Genomic DNA, 22,539 nt, shown 5'->3' with positions numbered 1-22,539 from the left:
CTGTAAATGAAATTTAAGGAGTATATTTGTATTTCATTTGCTTAATTTTTTATAAATATAAGTGCATTTTTAATCATTTAGGAAAGTTATTGTTTAATCTTCTCTTAAAACTATCATTCACATTCACTGCAAATGTTATGACCAAAAAGGCTCTTGTATTTATAGTTTAAGCTTTCTACTTATAAGGTATTATAAACTTCCTTTTGGCAATTATAGAATTCTCAAGCCTCATTTCTTCAACTCTAATTTAAGGACAGGCAAGCTCTACCAATCAGCATCCTTTTCTTTGCTGCTTAACTTTCTCCCCTTCATTTTGTTTAAACTTCAGCCCTACCAATGATGCCTCAAGGTACAACTACTTAAGGCAAATGCTAACAACAAAATGAACCACAGGAATTTACCATCTTCAACAGATTCAGGAGGATAAAATTCCAAAATCAACTATCAGACCATTTGAGATATCTAAAAAAAAAAAAAAAGCTAGGTACTCCTAAAAAACTTAGAGAAACTGTCTTCTTAGCAATAAATACATCAGAGTAACTCCAAATCCAACTGTTACTCATCCACTTGACTAATACCTTGACAATGCTGGTCTAGGTAAGGAAGTAGCAAGGCTATTAAGCCAGAAACGATCCCTTTCTTCATAAAGCTAACACTCAGTTTTTAAGATGGAGTTAACGTTTCCTAAGAATTAGAGAAACCAAAATGATAAAATATAGTTAGGGGTGCCTAGGTGGCTCAGGTCATGATTTCATGGATTTAAGCCCCGAGTCAGGCTCTGTGCTGACCAGCTCAGAGCCTGGAGCCTGCTTTGGATTCTGTGTCTCCCTCTCTCTCTCTGCCCTTCCCCCATGTGCTCTAAGATAAACATTAAAAAAAATTTTTTTAAAACATTAAAAAATACAGTTAAAAATCTGGAAGTTTCCCTTTTCACACCTCTGCAGTTAAAAGGGTTTGCAGAGACTGGAAACTGGTTGAATAAACTATAGTATATTCATATTTTGCAGCTGTAAAAAGGAATGATATTAAACATCCTTGGTAGGGCATACCCTATAGATATGAACTAGTAGATACAAAACCCTTCAAGATGTTTTCTTTTTTTTTTTTTTTTTTTTTAATATTTTTGAGAGAGACAGAGACAGAGACAGAGAGAGAGGGGTGGGGGGAGAGGCAGAGAGAGGGAGACAGAATCTGAGGTAGGTTCCAGACTCCCAGCTGCGGGGCTCAAACTCACAAACTGTGAGATCATGACCTGAGCTGAAGTCTGACATTTAACCCACTGAGCCACCCACACACCCGTTTTCATTTTTTAAATTGGTATATGGACAAAACATAAAATGTTAAAAGTAAAATACTTGTATAATGGTATTACATATATAAATATGTAGTATTACCATCACATCTGTCTGAAGTCAAACTGGTCTGTAACCCAAAAACAGGAAATGTAAGAGAATCCTTGTTCTCCAAATCTGCTATTAAAAGTAAAGAAACTCAAGTGGTTTCACCAACAATGGAATTCACTGATTTGATAGTACTTTGTAAGTTTTGGGACTACCATAGAATTTATACAAAGTAACAAGTGATACCCCAAAACTCAGAACAAATGCCTGACATAGTAAATATAATCTCTATTAACCATAACTATTAGAGAATATGCCATTTTCTGGATAACTGAACTCTAGCCATAAACAGGTTTGTTCACCTACTGTAATTTATGGATAGTCAATTTATGAAATCATTAAACTAACTTAGAAGAACTTGAGTTAAGATCTGAGTTCTTGGGGTGCCCAGGTGGCTCAGGTGGTTAAGTGACTTTGGCTCAAGTCATGATCTTGCAATTTGTGAGTTTAAGCCCCGCGCTGGACTCTGTGCTGACAGCTCAGAGCCTGGAGCCTGCTTCTGATTCTGTGTCTCCCTCTTCTCCTTGTGCTCTGTCTCTCTCAAAAATGAATAAACATTAAAAAAAATTTTTTTTAAAAGATCTGAGTTCTTAATTATTAACACTCCTTTGAAAAAACTGCAATTAAATATAAATTCTTTAAAGTAAGTTTTATTCCTGATCATATAAGTAACATGCTTTTTATAGAAAACAAAAAGTAGCAAATTAAATCCTTACCAATAAGACCGTCATGTAGAATGAATTCGTATTTTGATATAATTTCTTTCAAGTTTGTGTATGTAAATACAAGCATGGATAAGAAGGGGAGGAAAGTACACCAAACTTTACTGTATGAAACTAGAACTACACTATTTTCAATTAACTTTTATTTTCCTATATTTAATATTTTTTCAAAACCAGGATATTTATTGGTCACAAAACATTCTGAACTCCCAAAAAAATTCTATTGTGACAAGTAGCAGGTAACTCTTTTCTATGCCCTTTTAAGAACTGAAACCCGCCACTCTGACACAACAAATATTCAACTAAATGTCAAACATAAAAATTCTTTTAGAAACATTTGAGCCTAAATGTCCATCAACTGATGAATGGATAAAGAAACTGTAGTTTATATACACAATGGAATACTACGTGGCAATGAGAAAGAATGAAATATTGCCTGTTGTAGCAACATGGATGGAACTGGAGAGTGTTATGCTAAGTGAAATACGTCATACAGAGAAACACAGATACCATGTTTTCACTCTTATGTGGATCCTGAGAAACTTAACAGAAGACCATGAGGGAGGGGAAGGAAAAAAAAAGGTTAGAGAGGGAGGGAGCCAAAACATAAGACACCCTTAAAAACTGAGAACAAACTGAGGGTTGATGGGGGGGTGGGGGGGAGGGTGGGTGATGGACACTGAGGAGGGCACCTGTTGGGATGAGCACTGGATGTTGTATGGAAACCAATTTGACAATAAATTTCATATTAAAAAAAAAAAAGAAAAGAAACATTTAATAGGAACTGAGTTCTTGAGGCAGGCATGAAGAAATGGCTTGATGGATTAAAAAGATATTGCCACTAGATCCCATAAGGTCTGAGATGTCCATTACCAAGGACAATCAAGAACTACATATTATTCTAATGTAATCTTTCATAAGAAAGGGAATCCTTTATTTTCTTTATGGATACCGGTAAAGAAATCAGAAATCCAGAAATCTAAAAGCATCATCAAAAATTAGTCAGGGGGCACCTGGGTGGCTGGTTAAGAGTCTGACTTTTGATTTTGGCTCAGGTCATGATATCGAGGTTCATGAAATTGAGCTCCACATCTGGCTCTGGGCTGATACTGCAGAGCCTGCTTGGGATTCTCTCTCTCCCCTTCTCTCTGCGCCTCTTAAAATAAATAAACGTTTAAAAAAAAATTAGCCACATCATAATGATTACACTAGACTCATAATGAAAAATGCACATCAAACCCCAAACTTGAACTTTATACTACTTCAGTTTACAAAATGCTTTTAATATTCATTATCTCACTGGAGCCTCACAAAAACCCTGTGAGTAAGGGGATACCAGTTTTTACAGATTAAGTAAAGCCTCAGAACTAAGTTGCAAGATCATAACTAGAACCTATAATTCCTCTCAGTATCTTTCCATGTAAAATGTAAATTTTATAGCTTTGCTTTTTCTAACTATACAAAAGTAGTAAGTGTTCATTATCACCCCCCAATAAAGAAAAATCACCCTCATTACATTCAGAAAAAAGTTTTCTACAATCTCTTTTTGTTCGTTTTAGTATTCTATAATCTTTACATAAAGGTTATATAAACTACCATTATTTTTCTAGATATATATACCCACACACCTCATTTGGTATTATTTTGTTAGAGTGATGGTCTCACAACATATAAATCCACTTTCACACCTGAGAATACAGGTATTACACTGGTCAGTTAACACAACAGGGAGTACGTGTCATTCTATGCTTTCCTCAGTTTGAATGTCAATCAGCTAATCTCTTCTGGCATACATACGGATCCACTCAGCCTCTTTTCTACCATTTTCTGTCCCTTCCTGTCTCACAAAAGATATGCAAGTCATAACTCCAAAGGTGCCACAAGTGTGAATAGAGAGTACCCCTCGAAATTAAAATGCCACAATGAGGTACCTCAAGGAAACTGTCAAAGAAACAGAATGAGTAGACAATTAGAAACATTATTTGGTATCATGGAGGGCATCACAAACTTCACTGCCACTTGAAAGGAGTGATAAACCTCATGATTCCATATTTGAAAAAAAATGGAAGCTCAACTTGCTAACATACAATGCTAGGAACAGATCACCACAAGAACCAAGTATTAATCATCTCATATAGCAATGATTCAATAGTTACTATTTCCAGGAAAACGACTTTTTGCTAAACAGGATGAATATAATTAGATATACTTTTTGAAGCACTGCATACATAAATGGGTGAAGACAACACTGCATTCACAGTAAATGATGCCTCCCTGACATGTGCATTGGTGGGCCTGCTTACCTTGCTAGCTAGCATCAACAAATGTAATTCATTAGCCCAAGAGAAACCTCCTGATCCAAGCTGGAATCAAGAAATCTTTCCTGGAATTGTTTTTAGAACTAGAATGAGGGGCACCGGGGTGGCTCAGTCAATTGAGAGTCTGACTGTTGATTTCAGCTCAGATCATGATCCTAGGGTGGTGGGATGGAACTCTGCATCAGGCTCTGTGTGGAGTGTGGAGCCTGCTTAAGATTCTCTCTCCCTCTGCCCCTCTCCCCATAAATAAATAAATAAATAAATAAATAAATAAATAAATAAATAAATAAATAAATAAAATAAAATAAAATAAAATAAAATAAAACAAAACTAGAAATGAGTAAAGTAGTGGATGTTGATAAATTTCAAATGCTACTACGGGGGTGCCTGGGTGGCTCAGTCGGTTAAGCGTCCGACTTCGGCTCAGGTCATGACCTCACGGTCTGTGAGTTCGAGCCCCGCGTCGGGCTCTGTGCTGACCGCTCAGAGCCAGGAGCCTGTTTCAGATTCTGTGTCTTCCTCTCTCTCTGACCCTCCCCCATTCATGCTCTCTCTCTGTCTCAAAAATAAATAAACGTTAAAAAAAAAATTAAAAAAAAACCCAAAAAACAAATGAATGCTACTACGGGCACCTGGGTGACTCATTGGGCTAAGCATCCAGCTCTTGATTTCAGCTCAGGTCATGATCTCACAGTTATGAGACTGAGCGCAGTGCCTGCCTGTGATTTTCTCTCTCTCCCTCCCTCTCTCTTCCCCTCCCCTGCACGTGCTCTTTCTCTCTCCCTCTCTCAAAATAAATGAATAAACATTTTTTTTAACTCAAATGCATATATTACTGCCTTAGTGAGAAAGCACAAGCACTGAAACAAAATAAAGCCCATATAACAGAGGCCAGCAGGACCAAGAGGTAAATACAATATCGAAGACATTCACTACCCAGATGCAATTGTTCTGAGGCATAACCTGCCCTCCCTGCCATTACGCTGTTCGTTTTCATGAAGTATACTAGCCAAAAGGTACATCTCTGTCTAACAGGGTTTCCAAAATCTTCAATTAAGCATACCTAAACTATTTGGTCAAATGCCTAAGCATGTTAACAGTCAACATTAAAAAAAAAAAAATTAAAACAAGGATGGAAGAAGGGAAAAAATCTAAAACTGAAAGCGAACTAATACATTTTTCAAATGAATACCGTAAGCCACTGTGGAATAAAAATTAACTCAAGTAATTTATTAACCCACTATTAAATATATAGATCGTCAGTTTGAGAGTAGCTAAGAGAAAGGGAAGAACCACAAACAAATTCTTACTCTTTTTAGTAGTTTGTTTTGGGAGTTTTCTTTGGTAGTGACATCAGTGAAGTAATTCTTCAATTACTTTAGATATATCATAGGATGAAACAAAAAAGTAAATGTTTTGATAGTGCTGAGAACCAGGGCTTTCACTGTGCAAGACAAGATACATAAATATGAAATGAGGAAAAACAAGAAAAAAACTGTACAATAAATTATAAACCACTGAAAAAAACAAGAATCCATAACTCCATACCAATCAATGCAAATGTAGAGGGACTGCTGACTTGAAAATTCATTTTATAACTATATTGGTAAAGATTGGTTCAGACAAGAATCACCTATGCATGTTAAATCCAGAGGGAAATTTTGCTAAGTAGGACATTTACATATTCTTAAAATGGGTCTTCACAAATTAATTAGTTCAAGGCAGGAAGGAGTCAAACATTTTGACCAAATATATGATCAAACAATATTATCATCCATGGCAGACAGATGGACATCATGTACCTCCAGATTTGATACCATGGGGACACAGCATCACTTAGGCGATTTTTCTGGCCAGGGACACATAATCTCAATCTAATCAAGAGGAAACATCAGACAAATCCAAAATGAGAAATGTTCTATTAAAAAGAAAAAAAGGGGTGCCTGGGTGGCTCAGGTGGTTGAGTGTCCAACTTCAGCTCAGGTCATGATCTCACGGTGAGTTCAAGCCCAGCGTCAGGCTCTGTGCCGACAGCTCAGAGCCTGGAGCCTGCTTTGGATTCTGTGTCTCCCTCTCTCTCTGCCCCTCCCTCGCTCATGCTCGGTCTCTCTGTCATAAACACTAAAAAAAAAAAATTTTTTTTAAAGTAAAAGGAACAGAAAAAGAAACCAAGCAAGCTATATTTTTCAGAAACGTCAACTTCACAGAATACAAAGAAAGGCTATGGAAATGTTCCAGAGTAAAAAAGACTAAAGGACATGACAATTAAATGCAATCATCTGATTCTAGACCGGTCCTGTATTGGAGAGGGGGAAAAAAAACTGCTATCAAGAACACTATTGGGCCAACTGACAAAATCAGAAGATGGCAGACTAAAGAATTTTATCAATGTTAAATTGAGGTTGATTACTATGACTAATAATTCAAAAGAAATAGTAGAGGAAATAGCAATAGCAAAAGAAAACAACCTGTTCTTAGGAAATAAACTAAGGTAAAGGAGTACAACATATGCAACTTACTCTCAAACAGTTCAGGAAAAAAAATCACCATGTGTGTACGTGTACAACAGAAGGGAAAGAGCTCTGGTGGTATAGTGGTGAGCATAGCTGCCTTCCGACAGAAGGGAAAGAAGGGACAGGGAAGTAAGGAGAGACAGGAATTTCTGTCAGAGATTTAATTCATTCAATAAGTTAATGACCCAACCTTTTAAGTCTAACACCAGACTATCTAAGGACTATCTCCTTAATCATATACCAAGAAGAAAAAAAACCATAAGCAAGTAAGGCAACAGGCAGAAAACAAAACATGTAACACGATAAAAGAGCATCAGCCCTAAACACATTTTTGTTTTTCTTTTTCTGCATCATGCTCACTCCCTATTGACTATTAGTCAGCCTATTATGCAATTCATAATAATCTCATCTTTGGGGACATTTCAACTAATCTGAAGATATCCACCCTGCTAGGAGGGGTTCCAGTGAATTACTTCATACAAAATTGGTTAACTCCCATAAGTAAAATTTAACACTAATGTAACATAGTGTTTTTTAAAAACTTAAACTCAATGTATTAATTCTGGTCCTGTTGAGTGCTAAAAATGTGACCCTCAGCAAGCTGGTTAACTCAAGCCTCAGTTTCATCATGTGAAAAATAGGAATAAAAACAATACCACTTCAGAATGGTGATGTGACAATTAATTTATACCTCCTGGCAAAATTATACCTTCTGACTCACAGTAGGTACTCAAAAAATGTTAAGATAGCAAATGAAATGCTTTACTTAAGAAATCGGTAGATCGCTTGGGGCGCCTGGGTGGCTCAGTCGGTTGAGGATCTGACTTTGGCTCAGGTCATGATCTCATGGTCTTTGAGTTCAAGCCCCACGTCCAGCTCTGCTCTGACAGCTCAGACCTAGGTGCCTGCTTCAGATTCTATGTCTCCCTCTCTCTCTGCCCTTCTCCCACTCACGCTCTGTCTCTCTCCCTCTTTCAAAAATAAACATTAAAAAAATTAAAACAAAAAAAAAGAAATAGGTAAATCCCTGTTTCTTTTATTAAGACTTGGGTAACTTATGAAAATTTCAATATAGTAGTTGAAATAGAAACTATACACTGTGTATATAGTGTATGTATATGTATATATACACCACGAGTATGGTGTATGAAATAATTGGGGAAATGTGAATACTGACTATCCGACATTAAGAAATTGTTACTTTAGGAGCAATAAATATGCTTTTCTCTAAGCATTTTAAAGAAAAACTTTGAACTATAAACTGATGAATGACATGGAATTTGCTTAAAAATAATAGGGTGGAGAGGTGCCTGGGTGGTTCAGTAGGTTAAGTGCCCGATTTCAGCTCAGGTCACGATCTCATGGTTCCTGAGTTTGAGCCCCACATCAAGCTCTGTGGTGGTGGCTCGGAGCCTGGAACCTGTGTCTCCCTCTCTCTCTGCCCCTCCCTGACTCATGCTCGGTTGGTCTCTCTCTCTCTCTCTCTCTCTCTCTCAAAAATAAACATTAAATTTTTTTTTTTAATTTAAAAAAAAAACAGTAATAGGGTGGAAGGTAGAGACATGATTGAGCATTAGCTTGCAATTATTGAAGATGGGTACACGGGTGAATCATTACATAATACTCTCTCTTATACATGTTTGAAATTTTCCACAATAAAAAGTTTTCTAAACAAATGGAAGAAATTCAAAGGAAAATGAAGTTGGCAACATTCACTCAACAACAAGACAATAAGGATATTAGCTGAAAGTTTAATAAAATGAAGACTGTGGAAATCAGGTAGGAAAAAAAGTGTAAAAACTTAAAAGACTCGAACAATAATTATTTTGATATTTAAGGAGTTCAAGAGTTGAAAATAACCCAAAATATATGTGCCCAAGGTAATCATGAATATCAAAACATGTGTACCTTAAAACTCTCCTGTACTCCCTGAACTTTTTTCTCATTACAAAACTCTTGTTCTTGACCCTCACTGATCATTATTATAGCTATGTTTTATTTCTACACCTCACCTTCTTCCTTTCCATTACTGTCATATCTTTCATATACCTATTGTCCATTCTCATTCTCAGCCACAAATTTCAGACTACAGTAAACAAAGTTGAAGTAATAAAAAAGTAAAGTTGAATACAAACAGGGGCTTATTGGCTTTGACCACAAACAATTACTTTCAACGTGCAGGAGGTCGAAACCACCACATGTCAACATTCAGTAGCTGCTCTTTCCTTGCAAAACAGTCCAAACAGCCCAAACTATGTCACTGGGTACTCATACTGGAAGCACTAATTCTTAGTATCTAAAGCATGTTATGAAGAATTTGGACAGATTTATTCAAACTTTGACTGGTACACATTAAGTCAAGTCATGTTAGAAAGAACACAATTTGGACTCCAAAGGCTCAGGATCTTACCCAGGCTCTAGCAAGTACCAGCTGAGTTCATTCACTCAACACATGAGTCCTGAATACATACCAGTCACTGGGACAGATAACAAAGATAAACAATCAACAATATAAGTGGTTACAAGAGAGGCATATATAAAATTTATAGATACACCAAATATTTTAATCAAAGATTAGCTGATTTTTCAGCTCCAAAATTCTATCAATTTAATCTGAATTCTTTTAAGCTTCTTTTTAACTAAAAGGGAATATCCCCAGGAAACAATCTTCAAACAAAAGATGCTTCCTTAAGACTGAAAAACTTGTAATAAAGTAACAGCTAACGATCTCACTCAATTCTCACAACAATCCCAAGCAGGAAGTAGTATTATCACCATTTTACAGATAAGAAAACAAAAGTTAAGTAAGACTAAAATAATTTATCCAAAATCTTACACATACAGTAATAAAAAAACAGGGATTTGAATCCAGATCTGATTCCAAAGCCTATTCTCTTTTCACTAAATTATCTGTCTCTCATTTTCTTTCACTACATAAAAAGAAAATTTCCAGAGATCACCTCTGAAAAGCTCCCAAGAGAAAAATCTTTAGGACAGCCCTGAAATACAAACTGATCACCGACTATAATAAGCTTTTTTTTTTAAACAAGAGTATCCTCTATACACACTCTCCAAGACACAAAAAGAAGAGATTACAAGACTAAAATATAACCAATATTCAAGGTAACATATATGTACCACTAATAAAAACATTCTGAAACTAGTTAATAGGAACCAATGAGATTTTGTGATTTTCTTCCAAATGTTTTACCTTTTTCTGAACTAGATTCCAATAACCACGCAGGGAACGGCCCAGCATATTTTTACCGTATTAACATGTTGGAGTCCACATCACTTAAAAGTGCATATTACAGAGTATGGGGATACAAAATAAAATGTATATGAAATGTTGTCATATTGAAAGAAAAGAATGCAACATTAAAAAAGTCTAGAATGCCTAATAAAATTAAAGCTATGCTGGAATAATGTAAAGTATGCATTTATTTTTCTGTATAAGTTTCATTAACCGTTTTTTTATAAATTAATTTTTCCAATTTTTCAATTCTAACTGCAAATTTGAGTCAGCAAATATCCCTGACATATTAAGTCAACCCTTTACAACAGATGAAGGATAAAAACGAATAAATTTTTTCGCGAACGATTCTAAAGCCGGTTAGAAAAAGAATTTGAATCAACTTAAGTTGCCAGATCCTGGTAACAAGTTTTGCTTCAGAAATCCTTCAGATTAAAATAGGGTTTTACCCTCCCCGCCCCCAACTTCACCCTAGAGTAAATGTTTAAGATTAAGAAAAATTAGCTCGAGGCAGCCGTCACTGTCTAGTTCAATTAAAGATTTTGTACTAACAAAAGTCTCCCTCGTTCGCAATTATCTCAAACAACAAAAGATCTGTTCAAAACGTCCTCAAGGATCCAACTGTGTGGTATACATTCTCCCCCCACCTTTAACAGAAGGGGACTGAGCCTAGGAATCACACACAAGTAAACCAACTAAAGATCCGTATTCGCGATTCCTTTGAGAAATTTGTAAATAAGTATCAGAATCATTTATGGTTCCCCGTATCCCGCACAGAGGTGACATTTTCTTTGCTTTCATACCCGCGAAAGGCGGAAACAGCAACCAGCAAAAGCCCCTGGATCTAACATTCTCCCTTCATCCCAACTCCCCCTTCCCCAGCCCCAAACACAAACATGTTCTCTCCACGCTCCTTGCATAACGTCGCTCGCCACAGGGCTCAGCTCAAGCTCCACCGCCTCTCTTCAAGGCCCGACGGGAAAGGTTACTCCCTCGTCGGTGCTCCCGCACCACCGCTCCTTTGGCTGTCAGGCCCGGCGCGGCCTCGGCAGGCCCTACGCCGATGGGGAAGGGGCCGCCACGGCGCTGCCAAAGGGCTGTTCTTGTTCCTCGGCCCAATGCAACGGCGTCGGGCGGCTCTTCCAGAAGCAATGTCCTAGCACGGGTGCCCGACCCGGCCCTCCGGGGCAGCAAGGTGAACGGACGCGGTAGCGGGGCAGCCAAGCTTTCCTTCTCATCCCGGGGGTCCCCCAACCTCCTCCCGCCCCCGCCGCCGGCCCGCCGCCATTTTGTGCGCAGCCGCTGCGACACAGATACAATAGTCGGCCCGGATCTCACAGGAAAGGCTCAGGACCCCCACGCTATGGGCTCCCGCCTTCCAGCCCCCTATTCCCCACAAGGCAGCGGTCCTACCTATGCCTACCCGACTAACAGCCGGATCCCATTTGCGCCCCACACAGTTTAGCACTCAGCCTCCAGTCTCGACGCCGAAGAAGCTACCGCCTCCAGAGAGCTGCACGCATGCGCGTCTATCGAGCCTTTGCGAGCCCTCCTCCCGGCGCCTGCGTACCGCCGGCACCGCGCTCGCCGGGAGGCAAAAGAAAGGAGCCAGCGGAGCTTGGTTCCGGAAGGGGGCGCTCTCGCGTGTGGCGTTCCAGGAGTCCACCGTGTTCTCAAGCGCCCAGTGTATCGTTGCCTCTGACCGCTCTGTGCTTGTCCCATCCAAATCTTGCGCAACCTTTAAGATCTGTGTTGTCTCGCCTCCGTGAAGTCTTCCCTAGCCATTTTTGGCTTCAGTAATAATTCATTTCGCACTGGATATCATAGTGCTTTGTATGGTTAAGATTTTCCTGCCTTTATGTTCCTGCCTTAAATCTATTTTTGCATCCCTAGCAATGATGTGATGGGTATCACAGCCACTGAAAATATCAGGAAATTAGAACTGATTTGAAGCTTATTAAGCTGAAAGCTTAACGCTCTAAAAATCCTTTCATGTGTCATTCCACAATAAAAATAACCTACCTGTGTGTTAGATATTTTTAACCTTCATTTAACTGATGAAAAAACTTGGGGTTGAGAGAACTTGAGTAACTTAACTTACTCTACTACACCAACATAAAAGCTCAATGGTTGGGCAAAATCTGGTAAAACTCAGAAGTCTCACCTAGGATACCACACAAATCACACCACCTGCCCTACGTCTCATGCGTCAGTTTTACCTAGCAGCCAGCAGATGCGTTTCTTTTATTAACATTAAAATAAGCATAGAGAGGGGCCTAAGCGGCTCATTCGGTTAAGTGTCCGACTTTGGCTCACAATCTTGTGGTTGCTGCGTTCCAGCCCCACGTGGGGCTCTGAGCTGACAGCTCAGAGCTTGGAGACTGCTTTAGATTCTGGGTCTCCCTCACTCTCCGCCCCTCCGCGACCATGCTCGCGCGGGGCGCGCGTGCAAGCTCGCGTTCTCTCTCTCTCTCTCTCTCTCTGTCTCAAAAATAAGCATTAAAATTTTTTTAATAAATAAAAATAAAATAAGCACAGAAAAAGATGAAAGAAAAGTCTTTTTTTACAAACTATATTTAACCACATTTTTATTTCAAACTAAATATCCTGGTAGAGGAAACAAACAAACAAACAAAAAAAGTCAACACGCCAACTCCAAATAACTAATATTGAGTCTTGAAGTGTTTCCTTCCATACATTTCTGTATATTCATACAAACATACACAAACATATTATTTGCATGTAACGGGAAATGTTCTTTTTCTTTTTTGCCAAAAACTTACACATTAGCCTGCTATTTCTTTTTCTGATTACTGACATTTCTCCAAGTAAACGATATAGATCCTCTTTCTTAAATAGATAATATTCACAGTATGGCTCCATTATCAATTATTCAACGTGTTGTTGACACTGAAGTTGTTTTCAATCTTTTGGATACTATAAACATTGCTGTATATAAACAGCCTTACCCACTGATATTTTTATTTTTATAGGCTAGAATCCCAATAGTTACACTGCTACATTAAAGATGTATATATATCTATATCTAGATGTTTTATGACATATAATTTGATTATAATGTCTTTCTCCCCCCCCCCACAATCATTTTGGCAATTTAATTCTCCTAGAAAAACATCCATTTTATCTGGGTTTCCAAATTCATTTCCCTAGAATTGGGCAAAATAATCTTGTAAATTCCTTTTTCTTTTATGTTGTCCCCTTACATTTTTTACTTATTTCTACAGCACTTACACCTAACATACCATATAATTTATTTCTTATTGCTTCTTATCTCTGTCCACTAGAACATAAGCTCCATGATGTTCGATATTTTGCCTGTTTTCTTCACTGCTTTATCTCCAATGCCTATAATAATACTTGACACACAGTAGAAAAATTAGTGTATACATTTATTACAAAATGAATGAGTAACAATGTGTGTGTATGTGTGTGCGTGTTCATGTGTGTATGAAGTTATTGACCTCCTTTCATATCTACCAGCCATGTGAGTTTCCTCCTTTAAAAAAAATCCTTCGGGGCGCCTGCATGGCTCAGTCAGTTAAGTGTCCTACTTCAGCTCAGGTCATGATCTTGTGGTCTGTGAACTGGAGCCCCATGTTGGGCTCTGTGCTGACAGCTCAGAGCCTGGAGCCTGCTTCAGATTCTGTGTCTCCTTCTCTCTCTGCCCCTCCCCTGTTCATGCTCTGTTTCTCTCTCTCTCTCTCAAAAATAAATAAACTTTAAAAAAAATCCTTCTAATATTCTTTGCTTATATTTCTAATGAGCTGATTGTCTCTTTTGTATTAGGAGGTGATTCTTAGTATAGAAGGAACATTAACCCTTTGTCAAATAGGTATATATTTTCTTTCTGAGTATCTTTTGCCATTGTAAATTTTAAATGTAATCAAATCTATCTTTTCTCTTATGACTTCTGAGTATTCTTTTTGTCTAAGAAACCTCACTCTACTCCCCAGAAGCATACACACCCAGGAATTATACAAAAATTCTCCTAAACTTGCTAAATTTTTGTTTACAATTTCATAATTTTATTTTTTGCAGTTAGATATATTTTATCTAACATTTATTCTTTTTCTGATATGAAGTAAAGATCTAACTTTATTTTCTTCCAAATATATTAAATCATGAAGTTTCCAGATATTTTAAAAAATGATACTTTCTTCCCCCTTCACTGAAATGGCTCTTCCCTTTAAAAAACAAGCAACAAAGGAGTAAGTTCCCATATATAAAATGGATTCATGGACCTTCTAGTCTGTCTTACTTATCTGTCTACCTATGTTCCAGGACCATTTTTCACATTCATTAACTGAGGTTATTATTTGAGGTCCTCCTCTGTTCCAGGAACTCTTCTGGCACCAAAGAGTCAGTGACAAACCAGAAGGCAACACTAACTCATGCCCTCATGGCATATACAGCCTAGATGGGGGAGACAGACAATAAACAAGAATATATATGGTATGTCAGATTGGTACTTGCTTTGGAGAAAACCAAGGAAGATCAGGACAGAGGGAATAAGGAAGTAACAGAAGCTGTGATTTAAATAGGATGGTCAAGAAAGCATGACCCAGGGGTGGCTGGCTAGCTCAGTCAATAGAACATCCAACATTGATCTCAGGTTCATGAGTTTGAGCCCCATGTTGGGTAGGTATAGAGATTACTTCTAAAATAAATAAGCAAACAAACTTCTTTAAAAAAAAAAAAAAAAAAAAAAGCATGGGGCCACTGGGTGGCTCAGTCAGTTAAGCACCCAACTCTTGATTTTGGCTCAGGTCATCATGATCTCATGGCTTGTGAGTTCAAGCTCCATGTTGGCTCCATGCTGTCAGCATGGAGCCTGCTTGGGATTCTCTCTCTGCCCCTCCTCCACTTGTGCACAAGTGCTCTCTCTCTCTCTCTCTCTATCAAAATAAATAAATACACTTTAAAAAAAAAAGGCATGACTAAGAAGGCAGCATGTGAGCAGAAAACTGACTGAAGTGTATAAATAAGCACTAGAGAAATCTGGGAGGAAGAGCAGCCTAGGAAAGGTGAACATAAAATACAAAAATTCTTGTGGTGAAGGCCATCTTGGCATACTTGAGAAACTGCAAGAAAGCCAAAGAAGTTGCAATAGCATGAGTAAGAGGGGACACAGGAGATGAGGTGAAGGGGAACCAGGCTATTTTAGTCTGCTGTGGTTGCCATTACCAAAATATCACTGGCTGGGTGGCTTAAACAACAGATTTGTTTTCACACATTTTTGATGGCTAGAAGTCCAAGATCAGGGTATAGACAAGTTTGGTTTCTCCTTAAGCTTCTTTCCTTGGTTTGCAGTTGGCCAATTTCTTTCTGTGTCTTCATATGGGCTTCTTCTATGCATATACATCTCTAGTGTCTCTAACCTCTTCTTATAAGGACACCAGTCATATTGGATTAGGGCCCACTCTCATGACTTCATTTAACTGTAATTACCCTTTAAGGTCCTATCTCCAACTACTGTCATATTCTCTGAGGCATACTGGGGTTAAGACTTCAACATATGAATTTGGGAGGACACAATTCAGTCCATAACAAAGACCATCTCAAGGCCTTTGGTTTTTACTGTGAAGAGATGGGAAGCTTTCAAACAAAGGCATGACAAATTGACTTTCATTACATTGAATACTTACTCTGTGCCACTACTCTAAATACTGGAGGATACAGTAGTCAAGAAAAATCAGGTACCTGCTTTCACAGCGTTTTAGTGGAAAGAAATAATAAACAAAGAATATATAATGTGATAACATAAAGTAAGGGAAATAAAGCAAGTAAGGGAAAAATGATAAAGCAGTGGCTGGATAATGCTTTAGATATGGTCACCAGGGAAGTCCTCTCTGGTAAAGTGACAGCAGAGATATAAGGGAAGAGTGAGGGAAAGTCATTCAGATCTCTGGAAGAAGAGGTTTCCAACAGGACACATCAAGTGCAAAGGCCCTGTGACAGGAGCACATTGGGTATGTTTGAGGAATAACTAGAAGGCCAGCACAGCTGATGTGGAATGTTACAGAGGAAGGACAAGATAAGGATAGAGAAGTATAAGGGATAAGATCATGCAAATCTTGATAAGCCACTTATGGCTATACAGAACACTGAATACTTATTGGATTAGGAATCACAAAAGTTTCCTTTCTAGCCCTGCTCTGATACTAACCTCACTGGATTTTGGTTTCCTTACCATAAAAAGGGGTAAGGGAAGGGACTAGATTAGCTTGCCCATAAGATGTGAATCTGGAAATCTCCTGTAAACTAAAAGATGTTCATGAATATTTTTGGCATTCCTGAGAAAAAAAGATTTTTTTTTAATTTTAGAATCTACTATATCCACACTACTCCATGCTTTTATACCTTTTAGCTACCTTGGACCACTTGCAGAAATTCACATTCCCATCTAAAAATGTCAGCATTCCTGACAGAAAAAAAGTCGTTTTACTCCACATCCTCTTCTGACCATCGCTCTTGTCCACAATCCTCCACCCCTTTTGTTACCCACACTGCTTTCTGATTGGCCATACAAGTACTGAGCAGCTCTAGCCACTGTGCGCCTTCCGCCTGCTCAGCACAGTCACAGCTCAATGCCTGAAAGGATTAGAAAAAAGAATAGTCATCCCAAGCTTTTTCCTGTGATTTGTTAACACGCATGGGACTTTGTCTAAATGACATAAAGAATCTCATCACCATCTCATCTCAAGTGCAAGTGTTGTAAAAAATGGGATTTGGGGGCAATAATTGCCCTCTATATGTCTTTACTTTATTTATTTATTTATTTATTTATTTATTTATTTATTTATTTATATTTATTTATTTTAGAAAGAGAGAGAGAACACATGAGTTGAGGAGAGGTACAGATGGAGAGAGAGACAGAGACAGAGAGAGAGAGAATCTTAAGCAGGCTCCATACTCAGCACAGAGCCCAACATGGGGCTCAATCCGATGACCCTGGGATCATGACCTCAGCCAAAATCAAGAGTTGGACACTCAACCAACTGAGCCACCAGGGCACCTCTACGCTCCATATATCTTTAGAATCAAAATCTAATGATTGAGATAGACACAGAGCCATGATGAAAGTCTGAGAAACCCCAGAGCCATATCATGCCCTGCTAAAGAACATAAACATCAACAAAAGTTGGGCCTTACTGATATTTGAATTTTGCCTCGTTTTGCCAGACTATAAGGTGTGTTTTAAATGTTTACTTTTGAGAGACAGAGAGAGCATGAGCAGGGGAGGGGCAGAGAGACAGGGACAGAGGATCCAAAGCGTGCTCTTCACCGACAGCAGCAAGCCCCATGTGGGGCTCAAACCCATGAACCACATGACCTGAGCCGAACTTGGACACTCAACCGACTAAGCCACCCAGGTGTCCCAGTTTGCCTCTTCTTATTAAGGTGCTTTCTAAGGGTTCCTGGGTGGTTCAGTCAGTTGAACGTCCAACTTTGGCTCAGGTAATGATCTTGCAGTTTGTGAGTTTGAGCCTCGTGTTAGGCTCTGCACTGACAGCACTCCAGATTCTGTCTCCCCCTCTCTCTGCCCATCCCCTGCTCTCTATCTCTCAAAAATAAATAAACTTTAAAAAAAAAAAGTGATTCCTAAATATATCCACCGGTTCTTTGATATGATTCACTTCACAAGGTAGAGCCCAATTCCGCACTCACTGAATGCCCAGGTCAGACTTATCATATTGTTTCTAACAAATAAAATGTGGTGGAAGGGATGCTATGTGACTTCTAAGGGTAGGTCATAAAGAGGATACCTTCCACCTGACTTTCCCTTCTCTCTTTTGGATTACTTACAGCAGGAAAAGCCAGGTTCCATGTCATAAGAACATGCAAACAGCCTGCTGAGACGCCCAAAAGGGAAGGGATTTTAAATACTAACAGAAGCAGACAGCTTAGCTTAACAGAGAGATCAGGAAAAGAGACTGTCAAAGAGAGCTCTGCTAAAACACTGTCATCCCAGAGTAACTTGTGCCTATCCACGGCTGTATTCTCTGAGGAGCAAGAACAGAGGTTGCACATTGAAGGGGCAATAGGCTTCACTAAAATAGTTTGTTTAAGTTATTAGACAAACAACCAACCAAACAACAAGAAAAATAAGTCCCAGGAGAGAGATAATCAGGATCTAGATTTGCTACATGGTACCTAAAATGTCCAGTTTTCAACAACAAAAATTTACAAGACATACAAAGAAACAAGAACGTGTGACTCCTACACAATAAGATAGGACAACAGAAACTGCCTGTGACAAGGTTCAGATATAGGATTTAACATACAAAGACTTAATAATAATTATTAGAAATGTATTGGTAGAGATGCGCGTGGGAGGCTCAGTTAAGTGTCCAACTTCCGCTCAAGTCATGATCTCATGTTTGTGGTTTCGAGCCCTGCACTGGGCTCTGCTGACAGCTCAGAGCCTGGAGCCTGCTTCAGATTCTGTGTCCCCCTCTCTCTCTGCCCCTCCCCTGCTCTCTCTCTCTCTCTCTTTCTCAAAGATAAATCAACATTTTAAAAAGTAATAAAAAATAAAATCTGAAAAAAAAAGAAATATATTGGAAGAACTAGAGGGAGCCATGCTAAAAGAAGTAAATAAAATGTATGACATGTTGCAGCAAATAGAGAATGTCAATAAAGATGGAGGAATAACTTTTTCAAAGAACCACATGGACATTATGGAGGTAAAAAGTACAATAACTAAAATAACAAGTTCACTAGAAGGGTTCGAGAATAGATCTGAACTGGCAGAAGAAACAGCTAAAACAGGTACCAATGTAGATCTTTCATAAAAAACAGCAGTGTAACACAATTTTCAGAAAGTGGGGGACACTCTTCACTTTATACCATTTTGGCTTAAGAAATATTTCATAGGAATGCTCTACTTTCAGACAGTGGGGAAACTTGTAATGGACGTTTCCGTGGCACCATCACTATAGGTTTTGGAGTCACTGTAAGATACACAGAATTACATCCATAATTAATATGAGGGACAACATTTCAAGCAGTAATTTCTCATACATGGAAAATAAAATTAAGAAAGGACCATCAAACAAAAGCTTCAGACAAGGCAAGTCCGAGGAGAGCATATGAGAACAGCTGCTGATTCAAGTGAGGGGTTCTGGCATAACCAATGAGAAGGCTGCCAAATACTATTCCAACACCAGCACCAGAAACTGCTACTCCTGTTGTTGCACCACCTGTACCAATAACTTTGCTAATAGTATCAATGTCTCTCTGATTGCACTGGCGTGAAACTCCCACTGGATTAGCTAAAACACCATTCTGTGCTGCCATTAAATACTGTAGAGCCCTCTTCTCTCAAGATAACACTGATGCAGAAATTGGTCTGGGTGCAATTCTGGATCCAGCTTGGATTAGAGGAGAGGTGCAGGCAAGCTTGGCACAGATGAACATACTATACTCTTTGCAGGCAGCACAGCTAGAAGACTTGGGTGACAGGCAACTTAAGTTCCTCTCCCACTTCTTCTCTTCCTGGAAGGCGGTGGCAGTGGCTATTTCAGAGGTCAAAGGAGTGTGGTTCCAGGCGCCTGGGTGGCTCAGTCGGTTAAGCGGCCGACTTCGGCTCAGGTCATGATCTCTCGGTCTGTGAGTTCAAGCCCCGCGTTGGGCTCTGTGCTGACAGCTTAGAGCCTGGAGCCTGTTTCAGATTCTGTGTCTCCCTCTCTCTGACCCTCTCCTGTTCATGCTCTGTCTCTCCCTGTCTCAAAAATAAATAAAAACGTTAAAAAAAATTAAAAAAAAAAAAAGGAGTGTGGTTCTCTTTCATTTTTGAAGGATAGTTTGACCAGATACAGAATTCTTGGTTGATACATTTTTCCTTTAGCACTTTGTATTCTTTTAAAGTTTTTTTATTTTTTATTTTTTATTTTTAGGGGTACCTGGGTGAGTCAGTCGGTTAAGTGGCCGACTCTTGAATTTTGGCTCAGGTCATGATCTCACAGTTCAAGAGTCTGAGCCCCATGTTGAGCTCTATGCTCACAGTGCAGAGCCTGCCCTGGATTCTCTCTCCTCTTTGTCTGCCCCTCTCCTGCTCTCTCGCTCTCTCTTTCTTTCAAAAATAAATAAGAAATGTTTTTTAAAAAGGCTTTTTAGTTTTTTTTTATTTTTAAGTAATCTCTATACCCAACATGGGGCTCAAACGCACAACCCCAAGATCAAGAATCACATGCTCTACTGACTGAGCCAGCCAGGTACCACATGTTTTAGCACTTTAAATATGTCATTCTATTGCCTTCTGGCCAACACGATTTGCAAAGAGAAATTGGTTGTCATTGTTACTGGGGCTCTCTTGTATAAGATAAGTCCATTCTCTCTTGTTTTCAAGATTCTTTGTCTTCCAACAGGTTGACTATACTATATCTGTATGTGGATCTCTTTGAATTTATCCTGCTAGGATAAATTGAACTTTTAGTTCATTGAACTTTTTGGATGTGTAGTTTCACATCTTTCACCAAATTTGGAAAGTCTTTGTATATTATTTCCTCAGAAAGTCTTTCTTCCCTGTTTTTCTCTCTCCTCTCTCTCTCTCTCTCTCTCTCTCTCTCTCTCTCTGGGACTCCTATTACACATACTCTGGTATGTGTGATGGTGTCCTACATATCTCTTAGGCTCTGTTCATTTTTCTTCATTCTTTTTCCTTTGTGCTCCTCTGACTGGATAATCTCAATTAAATATTTTCAAGTGTGTTGATTCTTTCTTCTGCCTGCTCAAATATGTTATTGAACACCTTGTTTTATTTTCTTCCTAGTCACCCCATTAGCAAGGGTGGGATTCCCAACCTAGGATTATTGACATGGCTGAACACATGACACCCAACACTGAGAAAATGAGATTGCTAGCAATTTGTTGTCACATATACTTACCACCTGGGGGAAGAGGACATCACACATCACACAGAGCCCTGTGAGAGTCATACTCAGAAACAGAATGAACAATCACATGTCATAGGTAGGCTTTGTCATTTCAGTAGAGTGGGTTGATACTTGGCTCCTGCAGTAAGCTGTGATTGTCTTATTTGAAGACTTTCATGGACTTGCAGGGAATGGAAACCTGTTACTCAGGAACAATCAGGAACTGCACATGGTCCCCATGATAAAAAAGTTTGTTTGGCTGGGGATATGGAGTTTCTTTTTATTTTATTTGTTTTGTTTTGTTTTTAATTCCTTTAGTTTTTTTTTTTCTTTTGGTTTATTTATTTTGAGAGAGAGAGAGAGAGAGAGAGAGAGAGAGAGAGAAACGTGGGTGAGGGAGGAGCAGAGAGAGAGGGAGAGAGAGAATCCCAAGCAGGCTCTACACTATCAGCACAGAGCCTGATATGGGGCTGGAACGCATGAACTGTGAGATCATAACCTGAGCTGAAATCAAGAGTCGTATGCTTAACTGACTGAGTCACCTAGGTGCGCCTGAAGTTTCTTTCTAGAGTGATGGAAGTCTTTCTAATGTTGATTGTGGTGATAGCTGTGTAGAACTCTATGAATATACTAAGAACCACCGAATGGTCACTTTCAATGGATGATATCCATTGAATTCATATGTGAATCATGTCTCAGTAAAGCTTTTACATTAAAGGTTCCTTCTATAACTTATGAGAGTTTATTTTAAAGCTGGACAGAAACAAACAAACAAACAAAAGGACAGAGCCTCCAGCTCTGCTACTGGAAAGCCAGGTCTCAAAGAGCAATAGAATATGAACTTCTCATCATTCATGACCCGGCAACAGCAGCTCTGCTGACTTTGTCATCTCCTCATGCCCTCTGACACAGGCAACTGTTGTTCCCTACTTAAATAAGTCTACCATACAGATGACTCTGTATTTCTAGGTTTCTGCTTCCCCTCTGACCTTAGCTTCTGCTTCTCTTCTTTCTGTAAATCTCAGATTCAGATTTGTTTGGGTCCCTTTGTCCCCTTTTTGCAGCGTTCTCATACTAGTCCATTCATAAGTCACTGGTCTGACTAATAGAACATACATTTTGGCTAAGGCACTTATCCCTAATTTAATTAGCTCTGGAAGAGTCAGTAGGTAATGTGATACATTGCTAGTGTGAATCCAAAATGGTACATCCATTCTAGAAAATGGCTTGGCCCTTTCTTATAAAGTTAAACAAGCATTTTCTATATAACCCTACAATCCCATTCCTGAGAATCTACCCTAAAGTGATAAAAGCTTATATCAACACGAAAACCTATACACAGATGTCCATAGCAGGTTTATTTATAATAGCCCCAAACAGGAAACAACCAAATGTCCTTCAAAGGATAAATGGATAAACAAATTTTGGTACATCC

At 38.8% G+C, this 22,539-nt stretch overlaps 1 protein-coding gene and 1 pseudogene across 10 annotated transcripts in view; both read right to left on the bottom strand.

Annotated features, from left to right (window-relative positions):
• ZNF638 (zinc finger protein 638) overlaps positions 1-22,539 on the bottom strand; it is a 136,592-nt gene that overhangs the window by 73,753 nt on the left and 40,300 nt on the right. Inside the window, exon 1 of one of the 10 annotated variants that reach the window (XM_019441451.2) lies at positions 11,630-11,738. The exons of 8 other annotated variants lie outside the window; for them this stretch is intronic. The gene's annotated coding sequence lies outside the window, so the exon portion shown is untranslated. Of the gene's footprint in view, positions 1-11,619; positions 11,739-22,539 lie in introns of those variants that run through there. One more of the 10 variants, XM_019441443.2, reaches the window with a different exon arrangement.
• Positions 16,669-19,790, bottom strand: LOC109262690 (ATP synthase F(0) complex subunit C3, mitochondrial-like; annotated as a pseudogene).

Source organism: Panthera pardus, unplaced genomic scaffold, assembly GCF_024362965.1.
Source record: "Panthera pardus isolate Hobbes unplaced genomic scaffold, ASM2436296v1 HiC_scaffold_25, whole genome shotgun sequence".
Taxonomy (NCBI): Eukaryota; Metazoa; Chordata; class Mammalia; order Carnivora; family Felidae; genus Panthera; species Panthera pardus.
Note: the sequence above shows the minus strand (reverse complement) of the source record. Positions and strands in the feature narration are given on the sequence as shown.